Source organism: Mesoplodon densirostris, chromosome 1 (assembly GCF_025265405.1).
Source record: "Mesoplodon densirostris isolate mMesDen1 chromosome 1, mMesDen1 primary haplotype, whole genome shotgun sequence".
NCBI lineage: Eukaryota > Metazoa > Chordata > Mammalia > Artiodactyla > Ziphiidae > Mesoplodon > Mesoplodon densirostris.
This window is the reverse complement of record NC_082661.1, coordinates 57401707-57418430: the sequence shown is the minus strand read 5'-3', so window position 1 is coordinate 57418430 and position 16724 is coordinate 57401707.

The window sequence follows — 16724 nt, the reverse complement described above, 5'->3', positions numbered from 1 at the left end:
CCACTAGGTCAAGGACAGGGGCTCTTCCATCTCATACTCTCAGCTCAATGCTTGTTGAATATGAAATGAATCTAACCCCTTGTATTAGTTTTCTAGCTACCATAACAAAATACCACAGACTAGGTGGCTATAACAACAGCAATATATTTTTCTCACAGTTCGGGAGGCTGGGGTTCAAGATCAAGGTGTTGGCAGGTTTGGTTTCTCCTGAGACCTCTTTCCTGGGTTTGCAGAGGCCACCTTCTTGCTGTGTCCTTTTCTCTGTGTACACACCCCCAGAGTCTCCTCTTATAAAGACACCAGTTCTACTGGCTTAGAGCCCCATCCTATGACCTCACTTCACATTCGTTACCTCTTTAAAGGCCTATTTCCAAACACAGTCACTTTGGAGGTTAGGGCTTCACCATATGAATTTGGGGGAACACCATTCAGTCCCTAATACTCCATTTAAGTGTTAAAGCCCTTCAAGTATTGGAAAACTTCAATGAGGTACCACAGTATACTAGTTAGGAGTGTGGACCAGTTAGGCCACCTGGGTTCAAATCCCAGTCCAGGCACTACTTAGTAACATGGCTAACCTTGGGCAGCCATTTAATCTCAGGGAGTCTTCATTGTCTTACATGGAAAATGAGGATAATAATGGCAATTACTCAATTAGTATTGTGAAGGTTGCATTCACAGTTCATGTATAGCACTTAACAATATCTAGCACATGGTAGGGCTTTACTTAATACTAACAACAATAATAATCTCTCTTGATCTTCCTGTGAACTAAGAAACACTTTCTATTGATGTGGTTTCAGTCCCCTTAACCCTGTGTATGCTCAAAGGGATCGCCTAGTTGTCCCTGTACATGGGTTAGACTAAGCCTATCATTTCCAGGGGGTTGCGAACAATATCCTAATACTAGAAGCTAAGAGCCCATTTACTCTTTTGGCACTTAGATCACAATACATTCATATAAAGGTGTCCAGTAAAACCCTCGAGTTTTGTTGACTCCTGAGACTTTTTCTTTGGAGATTTCTGCCAAACCAGGTCTCACTCTCACCTATTTGGAAAGGTCAGTTCCCCGTGACAAAAGTCATAATTATATATTCATTCATATTAAATTTTACCTTGTTAGCATCTACATCTTTAGCTCATTACCTTTGTGTTTACAAATCATCTCACTTCTTTTTTTTTTTTTTTTTTTTTTTTTTTTTTGCGTTACGCAGGCCTCTCACTGTTGTGGCCTCTCCTGTTGTGGAGTACAGGCTCCGGACACGCAGGTTCAGCGGCCATAGCTCACGGGCCCAGCCACTCCGCGGCATGTGGGATCCTCCCGGACCGGGGCACGAACCCGTGTCCCCTGCATAGGCAGGTGGACTCTCAACCACTGCACCACCAGGGAAGCCCTCATCTCACTTCTTATAAATAACATGTTTAAGATTTTTCTCTAGATCCATCCAAGTTTATCGATTTGTGTAGAGGAACAGCTCTGCCCTGGTGACCTTGCAAGTACCTGTATAAGCAAAGCTTGAACTGCAGCTTACCTGAGTCCTGGCTGAACACCATCCTGGAATGGAGAGAGGTTTGCAGGTCTCTAAGGAGCTGCTATGATGCCATCTCCCACTTCCCTCCCTACCTCCCTGAAAGGATGCTATCAGACAGATTCTCATCATCTCCTAGGTTCTGACGAAGCACAGGCAATTTAGCAATGCGACATTCCACAACTAATGTTGGAATCATTGCCACCTCCTATTTTTGGTGCATGGGACAAGGACTTGGGAGTCAGCACCCTGACTTACTCTTCTCCCCACTGTCTGTAATAGATTAGCTAAACCTCATTGTATCTCAACTGTTTTATTAGTCATATCTTGGCTTTGCCTTGTCTTCTAAGTGTGGGTGAGCTTGACAGTGTGTGGAAGCTTCTCATTTTTTAAGTATCAGAAATAAACGTACCCAACTCAGATTCTTCCTGAATCTTCTATTCCTCATAATTCCTCAAACTGCAGTTTGATGGTTTCACTTGCAATTTTTCAGTAGCCTGCATTGCAAGTCACTGCGGCCAGGATGCTATAATTTATATCAGCTGGTGGTTGCTAGTTGCTTTCTTATCTTTTAATCCATTTGAACTTCATTTCACTCTTATCCAAGTTCATTTCACACCATATAGCCTTTGTTGCCTATGCAAACTTCACCTGCCATTATTTCACCAAATATTTTAACTCTATAGAGTTTCCCAACCTATGACTCTTGGATAAGCTTTTTAACACTGAGGTACACGTTCATTCTTTTATCCAGACACTCACCAAGTGGTGACTAATAAGGGACACTAGGGTACCAAGTAAGGGGTTAACACTTACCTAAGGTCCTTAATAGGTGTCAGTTATGTATATGAACCTTTTTGATCTTCACTACAGGCTTATTTAGTAGGTTCCATTATTGTTGTGTCCATTTTTATAGATCATTAAAATGACACTGCAAAAGGTTAAATATCTTCTAGTTATTACAGGATGCACAAAGCATGATTCCAGAGCTTCAGGGGCTCACAGTCCAGTTACTGTTGAGCCTGTGACATTTAGGTCACTGGTCCAGATGACCTTAACTGACATACTAGTGAAGAGCTTCCTGAACTGGAGGCTAACAGGAGCAGAGGAAATGGTGTCAACTGTGGGGAAACAGGAAAAAAAGAAAAGATGATGAAAAATAGAGAAAGGGGACAAGAAATGTACCAATGAACAAAGGGCAACATCCGTGGTTATGGATTGAATTATGTCCCCCAATGAGACGTGTTCAAGTCCCAACTCCCCATACCTGTGAATATAACCTTATATGGAAATGCAAAAGGAGCTTTGAAGGTGTAATCAAGTTAAGATGAGGTCATACTTAATTAAAGTGAGCCCCAGCCCAGTATGACTGGTGTCCTTATAAGACGAGAAAACACAGAGGAAGGAGAACACCATGTGAAGACAGACACATAGGGAGAAGAAGGCCGTGTGAAGACGGAGGCAGAAATTGGAGTTGTACTGCCACAAGCCAAGGAGTGCAGGCTACCGGGAGTTGGAAGAGCCAGGAAAGATCTCCTCTCAAAGGCTTCAGAGGGACTCTTGTCCTGACGACACCTTGATTTTCAGGCTTCTAGTCTCCAAGCTGTGAGAGAACAGACATCTGTTCAAACCAAACAAACACCTTAGAGACTTCCCTGGTGGTCCAATGGTAAAGAATCCACCTTACAATTCAGGGGACACGGGTTCGATCCCTGGTCAGGGAACTAAGATCCCACATACTGCAAGGCAACTAAGCCCATGTGCCACAACTACTGAGCTCGCACACCTCAACTAGAAAACCCACACTCCAGAACTAGAGAGAAGCCCGTGTACCACAATGAAAGATCCTGTGTGCCACAAACTAAGACCCAATGCAGCCAAAAATAAATAAAATAAATTAAGAAAAACCAAAAGCACTTTAGATTCAGAGAACAGAGTAGTGGTTACCAGAGAGGAAGAGGTGGGCATGGAGAGGGTGAAATGAGTAAAGGGGATCAACTAAATCATGACAGATGGAAACTAAATTTTTGGCAATAAGCACACTGTAGGGTTTCAGAAGTAGAAACATTGTACACGTGAAAATTATGTAATGTTATGAACCAATGTTATCTCAGTAAAAAATAAATTTAAAAAATAAACATCTGTTGCTTTAAGTCATCCATTCTGTCATACTTTGTTATTGCAGCCCTAGCAAATGAATACATCCTTCAAGGCAGATTTAAATGCCACATTGTTGTTGAATATATTATTGGACACTTCTCACCTCAGAATTAATCACGCATCTATAGCACACCCCTAAAACTCGATTCAAACCTAATTTGAATTGTCTGTCTTACAGTACGCACATTTGTCCACTCACTTGAGGCTTTAACACTTGGGTCTTCACTGCACATTGTCTTATATATATATAGCAGTTGCTCAGTGAGTATTTCTTGATTGGAATTATTGACCTGAGTGATTACAGGGAAGAAAGTAGAGTTTATGGGTTAAACAGCTGCACTCAAAATAATGTGTTTCCACAAACTTCTTGTATTTGAGGCAATGTGAGAATTCCATCAATCCAGATGTGATTCTAATAAAAATAGTTTTTCTCACGAAATGGGAAAGAAAACATTATAACTCTAAGCTAATTATTCTGTATATCATTTCTGGTTGAGTAAGGCTTAGCCCTAGTACTTGAATAGCAAAACTTTAGTAAAGAAAGCTATAATGGATGCAAATAAGTTAACTCTCAGTTGACAACTACAGCACTTAATGGCAATTTTTCACACCTCAAAGAGCAGCTCTCTGCCTCTGAGGTCATGCTTACATCCCCCTCTCTGTGCCACCTAAATTCACCCAGGGTAAAAAATTCCCACGTGGGGCTTCCCTGGTGGTGCAGTGGTTGAGAGTCCGCCTGCCGATGCAGGGGACACGGGTTCGTGCCCCAGTCCAGGAAGATCCCACATGCTGCGGAGCGGCTGAGTCCGTGAGCCATGGCCACTGAGCCTGCGCGTCTGGAGCCTGTGCTCCGCAGCGGGGGAGGCCACAACAGTGAGAAGCCCGCATACCGCAAAAAAAAAAAAAAAAAAAAAAATTCCCACGTGATCCTGGGAAAAACAATTTCATGCATTTCAAGAACCATATAGCCATAACTTCTGCATTACTTTTTTGTTCACTTCATGATCATTGTCCATTTCCATCTAAAACTGAATAATCATTATTAATACTACTTTTATTGAAATAGCCATTTGGGGAAATTATAGTATAATTATGAATATCCTTTCTCCCTCATTAAAATAATAAGTCCCTATGAGGATGACAGCATTATTTATAATGCTTTGTGTCCCAGATAGGACCAACAGCATGCCTGGCGTATTTTAGGTACCAAATTAACCCTGGTTGAATTGAATTTAGTATACTTACACTGTGGCCCTATGCCACGAATGCATATACACTGAAAGATTGCGATATATTTCAAATGAAGAGAAACTGTGAATCAAAACTTACAATGAATTACAATTACAAACTGAGTGAACACATCATGGATTTCTTTACAAGTTTACTAGAGCTGTCCAGATGGGTTACAGAGTTGTGCAAAGAGGCCACAGACACGTACCTAGTCTAATTTCCCAATTTTTGTAGTCAAAGACACAGGACTTAAAGGAAGAAAGGTTCTAACCTGAAGAGGGACAAATGTACCCAGGTTGACTCTTGGCACAGAGTTGGAGCATAAGCTAAGCAGCTCTAACAAAGAAGCAAACATGGTGGCTTCAACAAGACAGAAGTTTCCTACTCTGTCATATAACAGTTCACGTGGCAAGTGGTCCAGGGTACACAGGAGTCTCTACTCCACAAGATCATATGGCAATCCCAGGTCCTTCTGTCTTGGTGTTTTGCCATTCCCTAGTATGGTGTCCTAATCTTAATACTCAAAACTGGTTCAGCACTTATTATTACTCTAGGTTTTCCAGGGAAACAGAACCAATAGGATACAGATATATAGATATTATAGATACAGATATATCCTATGTCTATGTCTCTCTCTCCCTCTCTGGAGAGAGAGATTTATTATAAGGAATTGGTGCATGTGGCTGTGGAGGCCAAGAAGTCCCCAAACCTGCTGTGCAGCACAGGGAGCTCTGCCCAATGCTCTGCAATGGCCTAGATGGGAAAAGAATCTAAGGAAGAGTGGAGATGTGTGTGCATAACTGACTTACTTTGCTGTACACCTGAAACTAACACATCATTGTAAGTCAACTATACTCCAATAAAAATTAATTTTAAAAAATCTGCAGATGTTTATAGTATGTGCATGTCCTATGAACATTATTTGCATTCACTTTGTACCCCAAAGGCCCCATCCACAATTTTTCCAGACAAGCTTCTCTGTATTGGGCCACAGGTTAAGTAACTGAGCAATTGGACAGTGCTATATCTGACTCTTGGCTGAATCTGTTTCTGGTTCTGGTTTTGATTGTTCTTGGATGATTGTGTCCACACTAGTGGCAGCAGTGTGGAAGGTGGGCTTTAATATTATGGTCAGTTCATTAAGAGATTTCTATTGGGTATAAGATGTCAGGAATGGGTATGACAGGAAATGCAGAATCTGGTATACTTATTAGCCTTTTTAATATTTATATTGGTTTTGTATCTGCAGTAACATGGGCTCCTTTAACTCTACTTGCTTCATCCAAAAACTCTAGTCTTTTATATTTTCACTTATTAGAAGCCCAATATTAGCAAAATCTGTGAAAATGCAATTTCTAAACTAAAGATGAAAAGAAACTAAACCTCTCGCAGGCTTTCTTTGATTTTTCTAAATGAACAAATAATTCCAAATTAATGTCCCCTCAGGGTCTTTAAATAGGCTAAAGAAAGGAAAGAGAATAAATTTTTATCAATTCAAATTATACAAATTTATCCAGAAAAGTAAGTTTCTAAAAGCCATGTAAACCAAGAATTAATGAGTGCCCAAAATATAACCAAGTTCAGCCCTTAAAAAATGACGAAAATCAATGACATTATTATAAGGTATGTGGACAACAGAAAAAAAATCTTTTGCCAAGTTCAGAAGAGCGAAATCATACATTCTCAACAATTATGCTTCCTCAACCAATCTAATGGTACTTTATTATACGGTTTTGTCTCATTAACTGTAAAACATTCTTAATAGCAACTGAGACTTCCATTTATGAATAGGAAATGCCTGTTGAGTAGTTTCATATACCTTAGTTACTTCTGGAGGAAATTTTTAAAACACATAATAAGTTCTCTTAAAATCTAATGGAGTGGGGTCTTCACTTCTAGCTATGCTGGAGTAACTGGGATCATACTTGTCCACCATTATAAAGACCTTCAAAAATGGACAAAATATGTGAAACAACTGTTTTTGGACATTTGAAAACATGCAGCAAAAACTATGATTCCCAAAGAGAGGAAAAAACAATCAAAGTGAGCACTACAGTCACCTCAGCTTTCTGCCTGGAGGCACATTACAGACCATGCTGGAAGAGAAAACCCAAGTATAGCTCAGGAGTGTCACTGAGTTCATGAGGGAAAACTGGAATTCAGGGAAGCCCATGTGGCTGGAATTTGTGGTAAAGAACCAGAGAGGAGGGAGCTATACAAAGAAAAAGCACCAGGAATCTGCATAGGAATCTGCTCCAGACTACAACTGAATACTCAGTTGTGCACTCATAGGGTGAAATTTCACAAAATCAGGAATGAACAACTGAGAAACAATCAGAGCTTAAGTAGGGCTGAGAGATGTTTGAGTGTAGCCAGCCAGGGTGGACAGGCCTCTTTGCCCACTGAGAGTAGAGACCTGAGAGTGTCACTGCTAAGTGGTTGGGGTAAAACAGCGTTACAGTGAAGGCTACACTAGACAAGCCCTTACAAACAAGCCTCTAAAGAATCAGACAAACCCACAAGTAATTTAACTGCCTTAAGACAGAAGCAGCAAACACTCAATGGCAAAGAATCACAGTTCACAGCCTTCAGTTAAAATTAATAGACTGAGAAGCTGAAAAATGTGGTCCAACAACTTTGAAAAAAAAGCAGTCAATAGATGATAAGTAGAAATGAGTTATATGATGGAATTACAAACAGGGACTTAGAAGAGGTATTATAAATACATTCAATATTTTAAAGAAAAACATACATATAATGAAAAATACAAAGAAGAACCAAATTAAATCCTGGAGATAAAATATACAATATCTGAAGTAATCCAATGGATGAGTTTAAGAGAGATTAGACACTTTGGAAGAAAAGACCAGTAAAAAAACCAGAAACTATCTAAACTGAAGAACAGAGAGAAAACAGATAGAAAATGAACAGAACTTTGATGATTTGGGGACAACTGTGGGCAAACTTATGTGTAAGGCAAAGAAAAATATTCAAAGGAATAAGGTTGTGGGTTTTATGAATTTTATGAAAACAATAAACACAGAGATCCAAGAAATATACACACAACAAAAACCACACCAAACACATAATGAAATTTCTGAAAACCAATGATAGAGGAAAGTCTTAAAAGTAATCAGAAAAAGACAAATATTTTATAATAAATTAATTCATCAAAGGACATAACAATCTTAAGTTTGTATGTACCTAATTACAGAGTTTCAAATCCACTAGGAATAAAATGACAAAAAAGAAGCAGACAAATCCAAAATTATGGCTAGAGATTTCAATAACGCTCTCTCAGCAAGTGATAGAAAAATTAGACAGAAATCAATAATATAGACATCTCAAACACCACCATCAATCTAACTAACCTAATTTACATTTATAGAATGTTCTATCCAACAACAGTAGAATGCACATTCTTTACACATGCTCATAAAACATTCAAAAAGATAGATCATATACTGAGTATAAAATAAGTCAAATTTGAAAAGACTGAAGACATACAAAGCGTGTTCTCTGATGACAAAGGAATTCAATTAGGAATCAGTAACAATAAAGATACCTGGAAAATCTCCCAACACACTTCTAACGAACACATGATCAAAGAAGAAATGATGAGGAAAGTTTAAAAATATTTTTAAATGACTGAAAATGAAAGAAAACATAAAAATTGTGGGAAACAAGCTAAAGCAGGATCTAGAAGAAATTTTATAGCTCTAAATGCTTACGCTAGGAAAGAAGAAAAATCTAATATCAATGAACAAAATTTCCACCTTAAGAATAGAAGGGAATAGCCTCAACTTGATAAAGGGCATCTATAAAAACTCTATTCCTAATCCATATTTAATAGTGAAAGACTAAATGCTTTTCCTTTAATATCAGAAATGAGGAAAGAGGAAGAAAACACATATAAATTAGAATTAAAACTGTCTTTATTTGTAGGCAACATGATCACCTAAAGAATCTCAAGAAAGTTACTTTAATTTTTAAGTAAATTTAGCAAGTTGCAGATCTATATATGTGTGTGTGTATATATATATGTATATATGCACACATAGTTTTTCTATGTTATCAATGAAGTATTCCTTCTTTCCTTGCCTGTTAACCCTGTTTTTCTTTGTTCCACTGCCAGTTCTCAGCTGTTAATTTGTTATCCAGCCTTCACACGTTCTATATACAAAACAAAACCCTCAGTTAATCATCACTCAGGAAAAGCCTCACACTGCTGTAGATTACAAAAATGGCCACAAACTCTTCCCATCTTGTATGCACACTCCTTTGAAATATGACGTTATCCCTCTTGCTCTTCCTATCAAGAAGGGTAGTCTATTCTTTACCCCTTGAATTTGGACTTGGCCATGTGACTTACTCTAGTGGATGGGACATTAGTAAATGTGTCAGAAGGAAAGGCTTAAAAAGTGCTTCTACAGTGGAGGTTACTTTCTCTTAATGCTCTTTGAACTCTGCAATCACTCTATGAAGAATCCAAAGTTAGTCTACTAATAGCAAAGAACATGTGGTCAAACAAATCATCCCAACTGAGGTCTTCCTACACCATGCAGCCAAACACAGAGCTGCCAGCTGACCACAGAGATAAGCCAAGCTGTCTCAAGCCAAAAGAAATTCCCAGCCAACCCACAAAATTGTGAAAAATAATGCTTGTTAAGCCGCTACGTTCTGGGATGGTTTATTACACAGTAATAGCTACCTGATACATGCTACTTCTGTTTTCATTTCAGTAGCGAAAACAAATCACATGTCCACAACTCACTTCAATGACCAGCATATCCAGCGGGTTTGGGAAGCAAGATCCTAACAGATAGTAATGATTACGCCTCAATGGTTGGGTTGTTAAGTCACTTTTATTCTTCAGAGATGTAGATGTTTAGAAGTAAAAATCATATGATGTCGAAGTTTGGTATAAAATAGTCTTCACAGAATGAGCAGACGGGAGGAGGGGGACAAAAAGGAGAGAAATAGATGAAGGAAGCATGACATGTCGATGATAATTGATTACAGGGAATTGCTTGGGCTGCCATAACAAAACACTACAGATGTAGTGGGGGCTTAAACAACAGATATTTTCTCACAAGTCTGGAGGCTGGAAGTCTGAGATCACTGTGCCAGCATGGTAGACCTCTGGTGAGAGCTCTCTTCCTGGCTTGCAGGTGGCCGTCTTCTGTGTCCTCATGTGACCTTCCTCGGTGTGTACATGTGGGGGGAGAGAGAGAGGGAGAGAGGGATGGCGCTCTCTCTTCCTGTAAGTCTAACATTCCTAAGAGATTAGGACTTCATACTTATGACTTCATTTAACCTTAATTACCTCCTAAAAACCCTATTTTCACATAGAGTCACACTGGGGTTAGGGCTTCAACATATGAATTTGGGGCAGGGGGCACACAAGTCAGTTCATTACAGACAGGAATTCATACTACTATTTCCGATTTTTTACATGTTTGGAAGCTTTCCTAAAATTTAGAAGTGTTCCTGTATTTTGTCCCCTATTGTCTGTTTATACTTTATTCAGTGAAAGACAAAAATATTCCTTGAGAGAAAATTCTGGGAGATACTACAGTCCCTTTATACCATTAACAATTCTTGATTAAGTAGTTAGAAAGTCCAGTTCAAGATAATAAAGCTGTGAATCTGCTTTGGTATCCAATCTTCTACTCTCTTCTAGGTTGTTGTAACTACAATAGTTCTAAGGCAGCAACAGGAAAGGCATGGAGACCACCTTCTCCATTTCCGCTTATCTCCCCCATCTACCTGAAGGCCGCTTTAGCTTCTATCAGAAATGACACGTTGGGGAAAAAGACAAGAAAAATTTAAACTGGAACTGTCATACATTGGCCTTGACCTCTCTGGGCCCTACTCTGCTACAGTTTTGTTGACGTAGATAGATGCGCATGGTCATTTGAAGTTCCTTCTTTAACAGGAAGTCAATGGCTCCAGACTCTTCCTGCGACCTCCCTGCTCCTACAGAGGGCACTGCTAGATAAACCTGATGAAAACCCCATAGCGGGTCTCTCTCCTGTGGGCCCACATCTAGCCCATGGGAAATATTCACCCATCCTTCTCCCCACATTCTGTGCCTGCTAACCTACCTCACAGCAGCAGCGCTCTCTGAACTCTGTCACCAAAGCAGCACTCTGTGCATTAGTTTCCTATTGTCAGAAATTCATGATTTTACAGTTCTGGAGGTCAGATGTTCAAAATCAGTTTCACTAGGTAAAATCAAGGTGCTGGTAGGACTGTATTACTTCTGAAGGCTCAGAAACCATTTCTTGCCTCTTCCAGCTTCTGGAGGTTACGTGCATTCCTTGGCTCGTGTCACACTACTTCCATCATCACACCTCCTCTGACCCTTCTGCCTCCCTTTCAAAAGAATCCTATTAATTACACTGGGCTCACATGGATTATCCAGGATAACTTCCCTATCTCAAGATCCTTAATCACATTTGCAAAGTGCTGTTTGCCATGTAAGGTAACATGTTCACTGGTTCCGGGGATTAGGATGTAGACGTCTTTGGGGGGGACCATTATTTTGCCTATACATCCTGTCAACTACATTTCTTGCAGGTAGGGGTGTGTGTGTTGGACCCTAATTCAATATGCCTCAATTTCAAAGAACGCATAAGCGGCCTTTCCGGCTTTCCTCATGGAAGTCCCTCCCATTAGGCTTGAGGTAAAGAAGGTAGCACACTCCACTCCTCGCCCAAGGATGGCAACTGGTCCTCCAAAGATCTCTTCTCCAGTCTCTTCACAAAAGCCTGACCTCTTCTTTGATCCTTACATCTGTCAGATGGATATAGTTGTGGAATGTGTTCCTTTACAGTTCTTTAATAAAATTTACACGTGATGCTTTCAGTCCATTTGGTATCCTGATATTGCCAATACTTCAAATTGGCACCTTAGTTGAAACTGAGGGAGCATTCCATTCTAACATCCTGTACATAATTATTTCCCTAAAGTAGAAATATGAAGTAGATCTTCAGGAATTGTTAAATTCTTCAAGCATGTCTTATTTTGTGACAGAATAATGTATTTGATGAGTCAAAAGGAACTTCATTATTCAACGGTGATTACTAAATGAACAACATTCTGTCGAATGCAAAAATATTTTTAGGAGAGTATTTTTGCTTCTGAATAGCTTTTCAGTCAGTTACGCTGTTCCTTCTTGAATTAAGAACTATCACTCAACCAATCTTCTGTTCATGTGAAAAAGAGTAATTTTAGCTGGAGAGCAAATCTCACCTGAAAAATATTAAATGTGCTACGTGATGTTGGCATACTCTATTTTGCTTAAAGAAATGTATTTTTTTCATTCTTAAACCTCTTTCTATTAGTGAAAGGGCTAAACTCATTTATAAAAATCCACAAAATAGTAGTGCCAAAAATTACATTCACATTATTTTTAGGCATTTTTACTCAAATGATGAAAATGAATTAGTGTGTTTATCCAAAAATGTAATTGCAGCTTTCACTTGTCAGATCTGGAATATTTCTTCCATCAAACATTTCATTAAAATAAAGATGTCTAACCTTTGATAACACACCAAAAAATGAGACGGAATCTCTACTGGTATATTTGCTTGAACTCATTGGGGATATAGGTAACAGAAATCAAATATAGCTTCAATTAAAAAAAAAAAAGGTGGTGGGAGGGGACCCAGCGGTAGAAAAATTCAGTGATAGAAGGTATGTCACAGAACTCACAGGTAGGGAATGCAGCTGACTTTAGGGTAACTCTAAACCCAGGCACTGAAAAGCCTTTGGGACTCTCTTTTGTTGCCACTCCCTCTGGTTTTCTGCATGATTCTCTCTGGCTGCGGGGTTACATGTCAGAATATATGACAACCAAAGGATTCTGAGTCATCAAATTATCAATCAAGTGACTAGGAGAGACTTCTCAGTTCAAATTCCCAGGGAAGAGACTGCCTGCTCTGGCTTGGGCCCTGTACCTGTTCCTGTAATAATTAACTACAGCCCAATGTGACACTGCATAAAGATGGTATTGATGAAATGGAGGGGTGCAAGAAAGACAACTATAGCAGGTCATTCCAAAAGTGTTTGGACAGAGTGATGCTGAATACCCAAGAGACAGCTCAGACCTGTGCACATAAATCCCATAGGTTGTTGAGAGTATATACTTTCCATGTTGTATTATGTTTGCTTCTTTCATCTGTGGAAATGGCATCTAGCAAGGCCACGTCTTATGCTACCATCTTTGGTTGGGGATAAGCACAGAAGGATGAAAGAAATAAAAATGTGAACACCAAACCCATGTGGCTATAAACTTGCAGAGGCAACAAACCAGAGCCCAGGTAATTACTGATAAAACTCCCCTGTTCTCTGTCCCTAAATGTAGGTAGGATTTCTTCCTGTGAATGTAGCACACTGAAGGGCTCAGTTCCATGTGGTCATCTTGGCTACAAACCCCTGTCTCTCCAAGCACCAGGTTTTCAGTCCTGTCCCTATATGAATGTCAAGAGCCAAGCCCTTTACTCAACAAAACCTGCCAAACCTTCCAGGCCTGTCTTGGTACCAGGTTGCCAGTTTAACCCTGAAGGCAGTAAAATGTATGGAAATCTCATATGAAAACCACTTATCAAACACAGTTTGCATTCAATGTTAGGAATGCTTAAGTTGTAATGAAAAATCCATTTATCTGGCTCAAACCAGTTTTTTAGTTTCCTTTTGTTGTTGATTATAATAATTCTAAAGTTACAGGGTTTTCTTTATCTTTTCGTAAAGCTAAACTATTTTAGGGAATAGTCTATATGAGAAGATGATCTAAATGTCTTAGAAGCACTGTTAAAATTGCTCTATGGCAAGATATTCTCTCAGTGTCCTGCCTACACCGAGGAGACGCCCATGCAACGTATCTTAAAATGGGAGCACGTTTAGGCAACTGTACCCCACAGAATTCACACCCAGAAATTTCTAATGGCATGGAAGAAAAACTACCAAAACAAGTAGTTATGAAATTTAAGCAGGTAAGGGGATCCTAGGTGGGAAGATTAAAAACAGAAATAATGAATAAACTTTAAACAGTACAGTAGTTTCTCAATATACTCTAGGGTAAACAGAAATAGCGTATTATTTTCTTCAAAATAAACAAAAAAGAAAACAACATGAAGATTTTTATATACAGTTTATAAGGTTTAGATGGATAATCTTATGGTCCTCATTGTTTCTAAACAACATTCAGAGGGAAATATACAGCTCTAAATGTTTATTACAGAAAAAAAAAAGGATTAACCCCATTTAAAAAGCTAGAGAAAGAACAGCAATGCAAACCCCAAAAAACATGGGAAAAAGGAAATAATGAAGAGCAAAAGGCAATGAAAGTAGAAAGCAAACACACAATGGAGAAAATGGACAATACCAGAGTTGATTTTCTGAAAAGGTTAATACAAGTAACCTCTAGGAATACTGAATTTTTTTTTTTTTTTTTTTTTTTTTTTTTTTTTTTTTGCTGTACGCGGGCCTCTCACTGCTGTGGCCCCTCCCGTTGCGGAGCACAGGCTCCGGACACACAGGCTCCGCGGCCATGGCTCGCGGGCCCAGCCGCTCCGCGGCATGTGGGATCCTCCGGGATCGGGGCACGAACCCGTGTCCCCTGCATCGGCAGGCGGACTCTCAACCACTGCGCCACCAGGGAGGCCCAATACTGAATTTTTTAAATGGAGAAAACACAAAATAGAATTATCAGGAATGAAAAAGGTGAAATTAGTACATACCTTAAAGGTTGAGAGGATATTAGGAAGTACTTTATGACAGTAAGTGTGTCAACTTACATGAAATGAACAGATACCTTAAGAAAATTATACGACTTACCAAAACTGAACAAGAAGATATAGAAAACCTTTAATGACTCAGTATCTTTCAGAAAATTTAATCTGTAACTTAAAACTACCCATGAAAGGATAACTGATGCCCAGATAATTTCCTTGAAAATTCTTCCAAATTAAGATGTAAGACTAATGCCAATCTTATAAAAACTCCTTCAGAGAACAGAGAATAACTAAAGTAGCACCATTCATCTTAAGAGGCTGGTATAGTATTAATCTAAAACCTAGTAAGGATTATTAAAAGAAAATTATGGATCAATTTCTCTAATAAACATAAATGCAAAAATCTAAAAATGCATATGCAAATAAAACCCAGTGATGTATTGAAAGGATAATATTTTACGATCAAATAGTATTTATTCCAGAAATGCAGGGTTGCTTTAACATTCAAAATTCAGTCAGTGTACTTGACTATAATATCAGAATAAAGGAGAAAACCATTCAAACATTTCAACAAATATTGAAAAGGCACTTGATAAAATCCAAATCTCATTCATGGCAAAACTCAGCTAACTCAGCTGAGGTAAAACTCAGCTAACTCATGGTAAAAAACAAAACTTTCTTAATATCATAAAAGCTATTTACAAAACACCTAAATTTAATGTCATATCAAAAGATGAAATACTAGAGGACTATGAGTGTAAAAATCCTCAATAAAATAATAGCAAAAAAAAAAATTCAACAATACTTTAAAAGGATTATATACCATGATCAAGTAGGATTTATTTCTGGAGTGAAAGGATGATTCAATACATGAAAGTCAATCAATGTACTATACCACATTTACAAAATAAAGGGGAAAAAAACCCCATGAGCACCTCAACTGATGCAGGAAAAGCACTGATAAAATTTAGTACCCTTTCATAACAAAAACATTCAACAAAGCTAGGAATAAAAGAAAACTACTTCAACATAACAAAAACCATATATGAAAAGCCCACAGCTAACATCACACTCAATGGTGAAAAACTGAAAGCTTTTCCTCTGAGATCAGGAACAAGATGAAAACACTAATCTGAAAAGATATATGCACCCCAATACTCATAGCAGCATTATTTACAGTAGCCAATATATGGAAGCAACCTAAGTGCCCATCAACAAATGAATGGATAAAGAAAATGTGAGAGAGAGATACATAATGGAATATTACTCATCCATAAAAACGAATGGAATTTCACCATTTGCAACAACATGGTCAAATCTGGAGGGTATTATGCTTAGTGAAGTAAGTCAGACAGAGAGAGATGAATACTGCATGTTTTCACTTATATGTGGAATCTAAAAAATAAACAAATGAATATAGCAAAACAGAAACAGACTCACAGATACAGAGAACAAACTAGTGGTTACCAGTGGGGAGAGGGGCGGGGGGAAGGGCAAGATAGGGGAAGGGGATTAAGAGGTACCAACTACTAGGTATAAGATAAGATACAAAGATGTAATATACAGTACAGGATGTAATGTATGAGAATATAGTCAATATTTTACAATAATTTAAAAAGTAGTATAAACTATAAAAACATTGAATCACTATACTGTACACCTAAAACTAATATAATATTATAAATCAACCATACTACAATTTGAAAAAAAATTTTTAAAGATAAAGATACTTTCATCGCTTCTATTCAACATAGTACTGGAAGTCCTAGCCAAAGCAGTTAGACAAGAAAAAGAAACAAAATTTACCCAAATTGGAAAGGAAGAAATAAAATTATCTCTGTTCAAAAATGATATGATCTTACATAAGCAAAATTTAAACATTGAAAACAAACTGTTAGAATAGACAAATTCAGCAGAGTTACAAGGTACAATATCAAGTCACAAAAATCAGTTGTGTTTCCACTAACAATGAACAATCCAAGCAATGAAATTAAGAAGACAATTCCTTTTATAATACCATCAAAAATAAATAAAATACAGTTGACCCTTGAACAACACAACACAG